Source organism: Manis javanica, chromosome 15 (genome assembly GCF_040802235.1).
Source record: "Manis javanica isolate MJ-LG chromosome 15, MJ_LKY, whole genome shotgun sequence".
In the NCBI taxonomy this organism is placed as follows: domain Eukaryota; kingdom Metazoa; phylum Chordata; class Mammalia; order Pholidota; family Manidae; genus Manis; species Manis javanica.
In genome coordinates, this window is record NC_133170.1 from 53,048,674 (window position 1) to 53,058,079 (window position 9,406).

Below are 9,406 nucleotides of genomic sequence, written 5' to 3' on the forward strand. Positions count from 1 at the left end.
TTCTTCCTTCCCCTAAAAAAGCAGCCAGATTAATGGCTTGGTTTGGGTGCTTCTGATTCTGACACCAGCCTTTCTATCCTGCTGCCTCCATGGCTAGACCTGTCCGAGAGACCCAGGACACCGATCTCATTCTGTCACTTCCACCACCGGACACTTACTGCATCAAACTCCCCTGCCTGGCCTAGAGACTGCTTCATAAACAGCCCCCCCTAGGGCAACCCAATCACCTACTACAGAGAGTCCCCTACTTACAGAACTGTGGTTCAGCCAACAGGCAACTCAAATGTCATTTTCTCACAAAAACAGTATTCTACAAGGTGCAGAGCTGCCAAAACCAGCCTGCAAGAAGCAAATTAATATAATGTATCAATAGTACTCATGTAATATCCTCAACATATCACCCCTGCCTCCCTTGGTGAGTAAATGCCAACTTGGGTGGCTCAGTGTATTTCTTACTTACTCGGATTGCTGCTTGGAGGCTGGGGTATTAGATTAAAAGCAATGTTGTGAATAAATCCTAAATTTTCTAACTAAAAAGGTTAACTGCAAAGCATGTATTCCTCACTCCTGGTCAATGCCATCTAGGTGGTTGTCTTGCCAATGGGTTTCAGCCCTGGACAAGTTCACTATGGATTCAATGAGACCAGAGAAATGGCAGTAAAATGTTCTTGGGTGAAAGGGTTATACCCAACTTTATTCCCATGGTGGCAGGTCAATCACTAAAATCCCATTCACCCAGAGCAAGTCTGCATTCAGCAACCCAGTCTCTGCCTCTGGGCCTCTCTGCCCACCTCAGCCATCTCAGTCTCTGTCCTCGGGGCTGCTACCACTCCAGTCTCACCTCTGCTCTCCTGCAGCCATGCGGCCGTGCCACCGTGTCACCCAGAGCACTGGGTGGAGCTCTTTATAGAGTCAATAATGACATATTGCCCACCCATACGTAGTGAGCTAACTGACCAGGGCCAAGTGAGAATCTGGCTGTGGGAACCTTCACTTTACCCACAGCAGTCATAATCCTCGTGGTAGCAGTGAGGTGAAAAACTGAATGTGACCTGAGTTCAGGTGGGATAAGGCAGGGACCTTTCCTAGGCAAAGATAACTTGATATCTCACCAAAATGCATAAGTAGAAACAATTTTCTATAACTTTTTGGCTGCATAAAAGAAGGTACCATTTAAATCTATTCATTTACTGTGTAATTAATAAATAAAGAACTGTGGATGTGAACTTGCCCCACCCTCTGTCAGGGAGCATGCGGGGTTGTTCTTACACAGAGGAGTTGGTAACTAGTACTAAGTGGCCCCCCTCTCTGGGGAGTGTTTGCTCTCCTTGAGGCTCTTTCCCCAGGTTCCATCCTTCCTTGCCTTTTGGTCAGGATCTCTTATTCTCCTAAGTCACAGAATATTGATTATAAAGCTGCCAGGAAGTCCCTCTTTTCTACCTGTCAGATTCTCTGCACCCTCTAAAGCCCGCTTGGTCCTCCCCCAAGCATTCCATCTCCTCTGTAGTTGTGGTGGACAATATTCTATCAACCCACCACTCTTTCTTTATGGGAACAGCATTCTCCTCCTTTTGGAAAGCTCCTTATTTCCCCCCCTCCTGCCTCCTACCACGCTGTTATCAGTGAGAACTAATAATATCCCAAATCCACGAACACAGTAAATGACACTTGGTTCAGCTGGAAACAGAATACTTCCACATGCTCCTCATCACAGTCACTAGCTTACTGCCAGTCTCTTCCCTAAGAATTGTGAGCTGGACCTGCTGTGATGAACCTTCTCCTTCCTGGTCACAAGCTATGCAGCTAAGCCCCTTCTATTTGCCAGAGACAAGCTGGAGAAAGTCGGTCGGCTTCATAGAGAACGTCATCCTGCAGCAGGCAGAAGAGAACTGAGAAGCAGTGAGAGGAGAAAAGCTAAGTAAGATTCACTCCTGGGGCCAACTTTACTCTGACCTTTCTAGCAGTTTAACTCATGAAACTCTTTTCCTTATGCTAATTAGGGTCGAGTGTTCGGCACTTGCAAACAAGAGTCCTGGCATCCACCAGGCCATTCCCTGAGACCTGCTAATTTTCTATATGGCGTGGACCACCAGTTACCTCTGGTATATGTGCGATCGCCCTGCAGGTTAGTGCCTTCTTCTACATAGGCTTTGTTCTCTGACTGGCTTGCGCGACTTGAGAGCAGGTAGCTTCACTTGAAGTTAGCAAAAATGTTTATTGTTATCTCGGGAGGAAGCTCAGGAAACACGTGGTGGTTGATTAATGGAGGAACTTCCTGAAAGGATGTGTTACATGTCTATCAGACATTATCAGGTATTATGAGCTCGTTGGGGACACGCAAAAAGAACACAAGAGTCAGAGTCAAGCGAAGCCTCTTCCTCTCTCTTTGTGGCATTGCTTTATTTACTTCACTTTTCTGACCTCCAGTTCCCTCTTTATAGTTTAGGTAGTGATAATAATGTATTGGTCATGACATTTGGGGTTTCCAGGCACAGAAATCTCAGTTAATTTAGATTAAGCAGAAAAGGACTTTTTAGTCTCATCTAATTCAAAGAGAAGCAAAGTAAACAGACCCCTAAGTAGAGCTGGATATGGGTAAATAAATAGTATCAATCCTTTCATCTCTTGGTTCTAATTCCCCATGTTATTCTTAGGAAGGGGTCCCCAACGGACAAAAGCCACAGATGTCACTCACCAGAAAATCTGTTCTTGCCTTCTTACGTGTGACTGCAAGGATCATATATCTCTAAAAATACTTTGTGTGCAGAAATAACCAGCTAAATCTTAGTAATTATTTTTAAATGCCCAATCAGAAATGGTGCTGGCTGCCGTCTGAAGCATCTTTTAGTACTCTGATTAAGATACCGGAATCACACATACTGTAACAAAAATCCTGGGAACAGATTTACAGTAATCAGGATTTTAAACTCCCATTACAACCTGGATGCACAGCCCTTTGCATTTAAAAACATGCCTGTCAGTGCCTGAATGTGGTACCCTTCACAAGAGCACATAAGTGAGGGTCTTGCTGATCCCAGTTCAGTAACCGAAGGGCATCAAGATAAAGCTCATTGGATGCTGGCACACAGACAACCAGAAGGAAGGAGGGACAAGGATGGTGTTTGCTTTCCAGACCACAGTATTGAAGGATCACACACTTTTCTCCATCCCGGGACAGTGAGAAGAGCGAAACAGCAAACACAAGGTGATGCGCAGCAGCGACCCTCCTCCTCATAGACAAGAGCATGAGGTCTGTGGTATTTCTCTCACCAACAGGTAGAGCACCCCTCGATTTAGATACAAAAATTGTGACCTTGCAATTTTTAAAGGAGAACCTTGAACTTGATACAACTTCTGTCTTTGTTCTTCCATGCCATGAAATCTTTGATAACTACCTAGTCATAATTAAAGGATGCCATTTACAATAACTGAAATAGAATGCTCCCTTGGGGATCGTCTTCTTCTGGCTTATTCTGTCTTCCCCAGTGAAGCACATACACAGTCACTTATTTGTTCTTGTCAGAATGACGGAACTTGAGTCACGTTTAGCCTTTAGGGAAGGGTGAAGGGTTTCATTATCACACCAATTCTGTTTCTTTGAGGAATTTATGATTTGGGGGCTTTTCTGAATATATCTGGTGCTGCTATTCCTGTGCAGGGGCTGATGCCTTGAGAGGGTAGGCAGGGTCTTGAGAAGAATGTGGAATTACCTACTTAGGACAGACAGATCCCCTTGAACTTCATACAGCCTAAGGACAAATAGGTAACAACAGTTACAATTCTCAAGAAAGCCCTTGCTCCTTTCTTCCTCTGAAATGCTGCTGAAATGTTCGTGCCCCTGGGGTCCATTTACCTCCATAACCTTTGTTCAGCACATCCCTTCTTAATAAAAGATTCCTGGAATTCTCAATGTCCTAAATTCCCCCTTCTCAGTGTCCTTGGGAGTCAGAATCCAGTTGGTTCTTAGAGATTTCCACCTGGATGGAGAACTGGCTTAAGTTCACTTATGTCATGGTGAAAACACATCCCTTTGTCAATTTGCACCTGAAGAATTCTTACAAGTGTCTATGATAAATAAAATGCTTGTTTTGAAAGTTTAAACACTAGGAAAGGTTGAGGTTTTTCTAGGCCATTACTTATCAAATCCATCTTAGAAATGTGCAATGTTATTAATGGCAATATTGACTATAATCCCTGTCACTCAGCGCACATCTCACCTGTCTTCTTAACTTTGCCCATAACAATAGATTTCAGTATCATGGTCAGTAATAGCGTCATCTCACACAAAGAACAACCATCGCATGTATCTTTGTCGTTCATTTGTTATGCATTTCTATTCCTCCTGTAGTTTTTCTTTCCCTGTCAAATTAATTATAAAGATCTATTTCCACAGATAATTATTTCTAATTATACTCTTCCTCTTTGGAGACATTGGGCAGTAACTCCTGAGACTGGCCAGGACTGATTATTGCTGGTCTGTAAAGCCTGGGACTCTGAAAGCTTGCCCTTGCTCAGAGTGATCAGCATGCACACGGAGGTGGGCTCAGAGTGAGATGCTTGCTTCTCTCTAAAACAGTGTTTCTCGTCCTTGGTGGACTATTAGGATCACCTTGCAAGCTTAAAAACAAGCCAATCCATAATAACAACCAGAACAATAAAACTCTGCCTCAGTGCCATCCCAGATCAATTAAGTCAGAATCTTGGGGACTGAACCCATGACTCCTGAAAACCACTTCAACAGTCATAGTGCACAGGATGGCATTTTCAAACGCTGGGTTACCCGATGAGAGGAATAAGCAGAGCATATCTGCAAACTCTCAGCATGACAGACTAAAGCAGCAGTTTTCTTCCAGGGGTGCTTTTGTGAATTTGGTAATGTCTTCAGACATTTTTGGTTATCACAAGAGGGGAAAGGATGCTATTGGTATCTAGTGGGCAGAGGGCACAGATGCTAAGCAGCCCACAATAAGCAGGACAGCTTCCTGCAACAAAGAATTATCCAGCCCAAATTGCCAACAGTCCTGAGGCTGAGAAAACCTGCCCTAAAAGAAGGTGGCTGTGTCTTTTTGCTTGGAACCTGTCTCTAAGATGTATGGAACTGAAATTCGGAGCTCCCAGTAGGTCAAAAGAGGGTGAGTGCATTTCTCTTTAGAGCGCTTCCTAAGGGGCACCACTGATTTCATTAAATTATCTTCATATCTGTCTTTGCTCTAAGAGATGTTTATAGTAGTGAAGGCGGGGTGATCCAGATTTCTTTAAATCTATTCTTCAGTTGCCTAATGGGAAATCAGTTTCTTCCCAAACACCAGTGCAAAGACATTGTACCACCATTGGAGGGCTCTCAGACCTGCAGGGGAGTGCAGATTTTAAAACTTTCATATGCCAGGACTTCCGACGCCATCCTTCTTGACAACATTGCCCTGAATAAATATTTCCTTAAAAGAAAGTAGAAAGGAAAATATATCAAATGAATAAGATACTCAGCATCAACAGCTATGTCACATGATTTTATAGCAAAAGAAAACTTACTATCAAACTGTGGTTCAGAGAGGTTGATGTTGTCCCAGGTCTCACTGACAATGGCAGAATTGGGGCTGATACTCATGTTTCTTGGTTATTTATCTGCTACCCATTCCACAAATCTAAGTATTTTTCAAATGTGAGTCATAGCCAAAGATTCATTTCAGTAATGTCAAGGTAAGCCATTTAAGAATCAATGACTCTTTTGGGTTTTTCCTTAAATAAGGCAAAGAATGTCTTCTGTTCCCTGAATAGCAGTTATACCTCAAGGTGGAAAGATGGACACATTAGATTCTGACAGTTTGATGTAGCAGATTGTATTTCCCAAAGATGACTGCCACCAAAATATCCCATCCTACATGTCCTTTTTACAATGTGACTGTGACACTGATCCCAAAGAGTGATGAGGCCTATATCCCCTCTCCATGAACCTGGAAAGACTTCAACAGCCTTGCCCAAGAAGCACAATGTAAGTGATGTGTGTGACTTTCAAGTGACTTCATAAAAATGCCAGGCATTTCTGTCTTTTTATTCTAGGACATCCTTTCTTGGAACAGAGCCATCATACTAAGAGAAAGCCAAGCAGCCACGTGAAGGGATCACCTACAGGTGCCCCAGCCAAAAGCCCCAGCTGCTGTCATGATAGACAGCCAGCTTCAGCCGTCAGCTATGTGGGTGAGTGAGCCTGCAGATGATTCCAGCCCCAGGCTGTTTCAACTGAGACCATGCAGAATACAAACATGCAGTCCATGCCCCATCCTTCCCAAATTATAGGTTTAAGAGCAAAATAAATGATCATTGATGTTTTAAACCATCTAAGTTTGGGGTACTTCATTACTTAGTAGAAGATGACTAATACACCTGGCATCATTAAGTGTTTGAATTTACAGCTAAACCTCTTCTGATCATACTTGGTTCACAATAGATTTTCAATAGTTATTTATTTAGTAATTGATTGAATCTATCCCATGCTCACAGAGAAGTTCCAGATCTGTTTTGGCAAATATTACAGACACTGTAACAATTTTCAATGAATAACTTGAAATCTTATATTATATATCAGGCTTTGTGAAAAAGTTAAATGTGACTCAGCTCCTCAAACATCAATCTACTGCCTATTGTTGAGCATATTGGACTTCCAAGTCCAAAAGAGCCAAGACTAACTATGGCAAATTCATGACTCTGAAGGGTCCTACCCTTTCAGTCCTTGGCAGTGAAATAATCTCTTCTCTGATATATGACTTCAATAAACTACTTAAATCTCAAATTTCATTATCTCCTTTTCTTCACATAATTTCATAGCTAATGAATCACTATGTATGGGTGAAGAAGTGAAAAAGTAAGTATCTTTGACGTGTCCTTAAAGGCCATCCTGGGATATAGAGCTATAAACACTATTTTCCAGAGCCTCATTCTGTTTGTGAACCAGCCAAGTCTCTTCAGAATCAGGCACGTTTTTGTCAGAAGAAGCGCCATTCTTTATTTTGGCTGTCCCCCATTAAAGCAGGATATGTGTCATATAAACTCACCAAGGAACTATAGTCCAAGTGTTTTTGATTTATGAATTCTTAGATGTGGTCTACAATGAGTTAATTACTCTTGGGAGCAAACTACAATCTTATAGATGAAAGCAGTACTTAAGATTTATCAGAACTGGTGAAATAACTCACAATAATATAAAATAATTTCTTCTAAGACTGTGGCCTCTCAGTTTAGAAATAACCCCTCTTCTCGGGAAACAGGGATATAAATTGGTGACAGTTTTCTTGAGAAATAAAGTTTCTTGAAGCAAGACTTATTTCAAAAGATAGAAACAGGCTGAATGAAGAATAGCAAGGAAGGAGAAAAAATGTGGGGTGACAGGTCCAACCAGAAGTAAAAGATATTAATCTAAATTAAGATAACCTGACATTGGTGTAAGGATGGGCAAAGAGAGGGCCCCCAAGTAGACTAATTCGTATAAGTAAAATGAGTACATGACAGAGCTAACCCTGTAGATGACTGAGGAAAGGATAAATGTGAATTAGTTATGTGGAGACAATGGATCATTCAAAACAAACCAGCAGAAAAGAAATCAGTTTCTCATCTCATACAATTAATGAATACTCAAAAATTAATTCCAAATAGATTAACTACTTAAAAGTGAAAGGCAAACTGTAAGCTAATAGACAAGAATATAAATGAAAAAGTATATGACCTCTGAGTGGAGAAGGATTTCACAAAAGGATGGAAAATGCATAGAATTTAAGGGAAAAGACTGATAAAATTCAACGATATTAAAAATAACATCTTAAAAATAAAAGCACCAAGATGGGAGGAGATATTTGCAGCAAGTATAAGTGACAGGGCTTCATAGTCAAAAATATATTAAATACCCTTAAGTCAATAAGAAAGAGACAAACAACTTTCTATAAAATGTGCAGAAGATAGCAACAAACATTTCAAGGCAAAGATAACAAAAATGATGAATACAAATAAATAGATGCTAAATTTTATTTGTAATCAAAACATGCAAAAATAAAATCAAAACAATACATCAAGTTGGATTGGCAAAGAGGAAAGTCTGATTATATGAAGTGTTGAGGAGACAGTGGGTCAACAGGAATATGGTACACTGATAGTAGGAATGTCAATGAGGAAATCACTTTGGAAAATTATTTAACATAATCTAGTAAATTTGAACATCTGCAGATCCTGTAGTCCCAGCAATTCTCTTTTTAGAGACAACTTTGGCATACTTTACAAACATGTAAAAATACGCCTAATAGCATTTTTTTTATGACAAAAACCATGGGACCAACCTAAATTTGTATGGACTTTAGTATGAATAATAAATATGCATGGAATATTATAAAACAGTGGAAATAAAGAAACTATTGCTATACTTGATATAAAGATATAAATGAATCAATACATAACATTGTATGAAAAGAGACATGGAAAATACAGTCACTATAATTTAATATTCTTTTAAATGCTAACAACAGGTCAAATCCAGGTTGTTTACTGGTCCCACATAAATAGAAAACTATGAAGAAAAACACAAGGATGACTAATGACATTTGGGATTTTAATTATCTCCAGAAGGAGATCATAGGCTCTACCAATCAGGTACAGATACCCAGGGATCTTTAAGGCTATTTTCTTACACTGGATATTTGGTTCACAGTGTTCATTTTATCATTCATCTTTAAATTGTACCTACATATATCTTATCTATGTATGTGGGTCTATGTACTCTTTTCTAAGTGATATATTTCAAAATACAAAAAAACAAAGAAAGTAGATATCATGCTATCTGATGGCAGGTTTCACATCTGAACTTTCTGATATCTTTGCAAACTAGGAAACTGGACGGGGGTGATTAAATGTCATTTCTGAGGGGCATTCAGCATAAACCGCCCTGTGTTAACACATGAGGAGTGTGGTTCCTGTTACTGAGCTATAAATACGTAAGTAAAGGTTATTTTGAGAGGACAACAATACCCAAGACTTGGAATATTTATTTTAAAAAGGATTCCCTTGGCATTTGCCCTTTCAGTGTAACCTTCTTCTAAACATTCCCCAGAGGATAAGCGACCCATCAAAGCCTTTCCCAACATCCTACAAGCTGTCTATCTCAACCTTTCACCTTGCTAGGCATCATGACTCTCCTGGCTTCTCATGGCTGACCTTTAACTTACTGTTTAGTTGTTATTTGTTGCTATTTTTTCATTTCCTTCATTAGACCCGATCAAAACAGAAAGTCAATTTCAATTTTTTATTCAATCACTAAACAAAGACATTCTGAAGCAATGTACATAATTCTGCTTTCAACACATTAAGGGATCAAGTATTACATGAAATCATTGTCTCAGGACCATACTTGATGGGACTGTATAAAACA

The 9,406-nt window shown here is 40.3% G+C and overlaps 1 long non-coding RNA gene across 1 annotated transcript; it reads left to right on the forward strand.

Moving 5' to 3' along the window:
- Nucleotides 1-1,694: 1,694 nt before the first annotated feature.
- LOC118970577 (uncharacterized) lies at nucleotides 1,695-6,331 on the forward strand. Its single transcript, XR_005058640.2, has 3 exons — nucleotides 1,695-1,918; nucleotides 2,001-2,125; nucleotides 6,058-6,331. It is a non-coding gene; the product is annotated as an uncharacterized lncRNA (long non-coding RNA).
- Nucleotides 6,332-9,406: the final 3,075 nt, after the last annotated feature.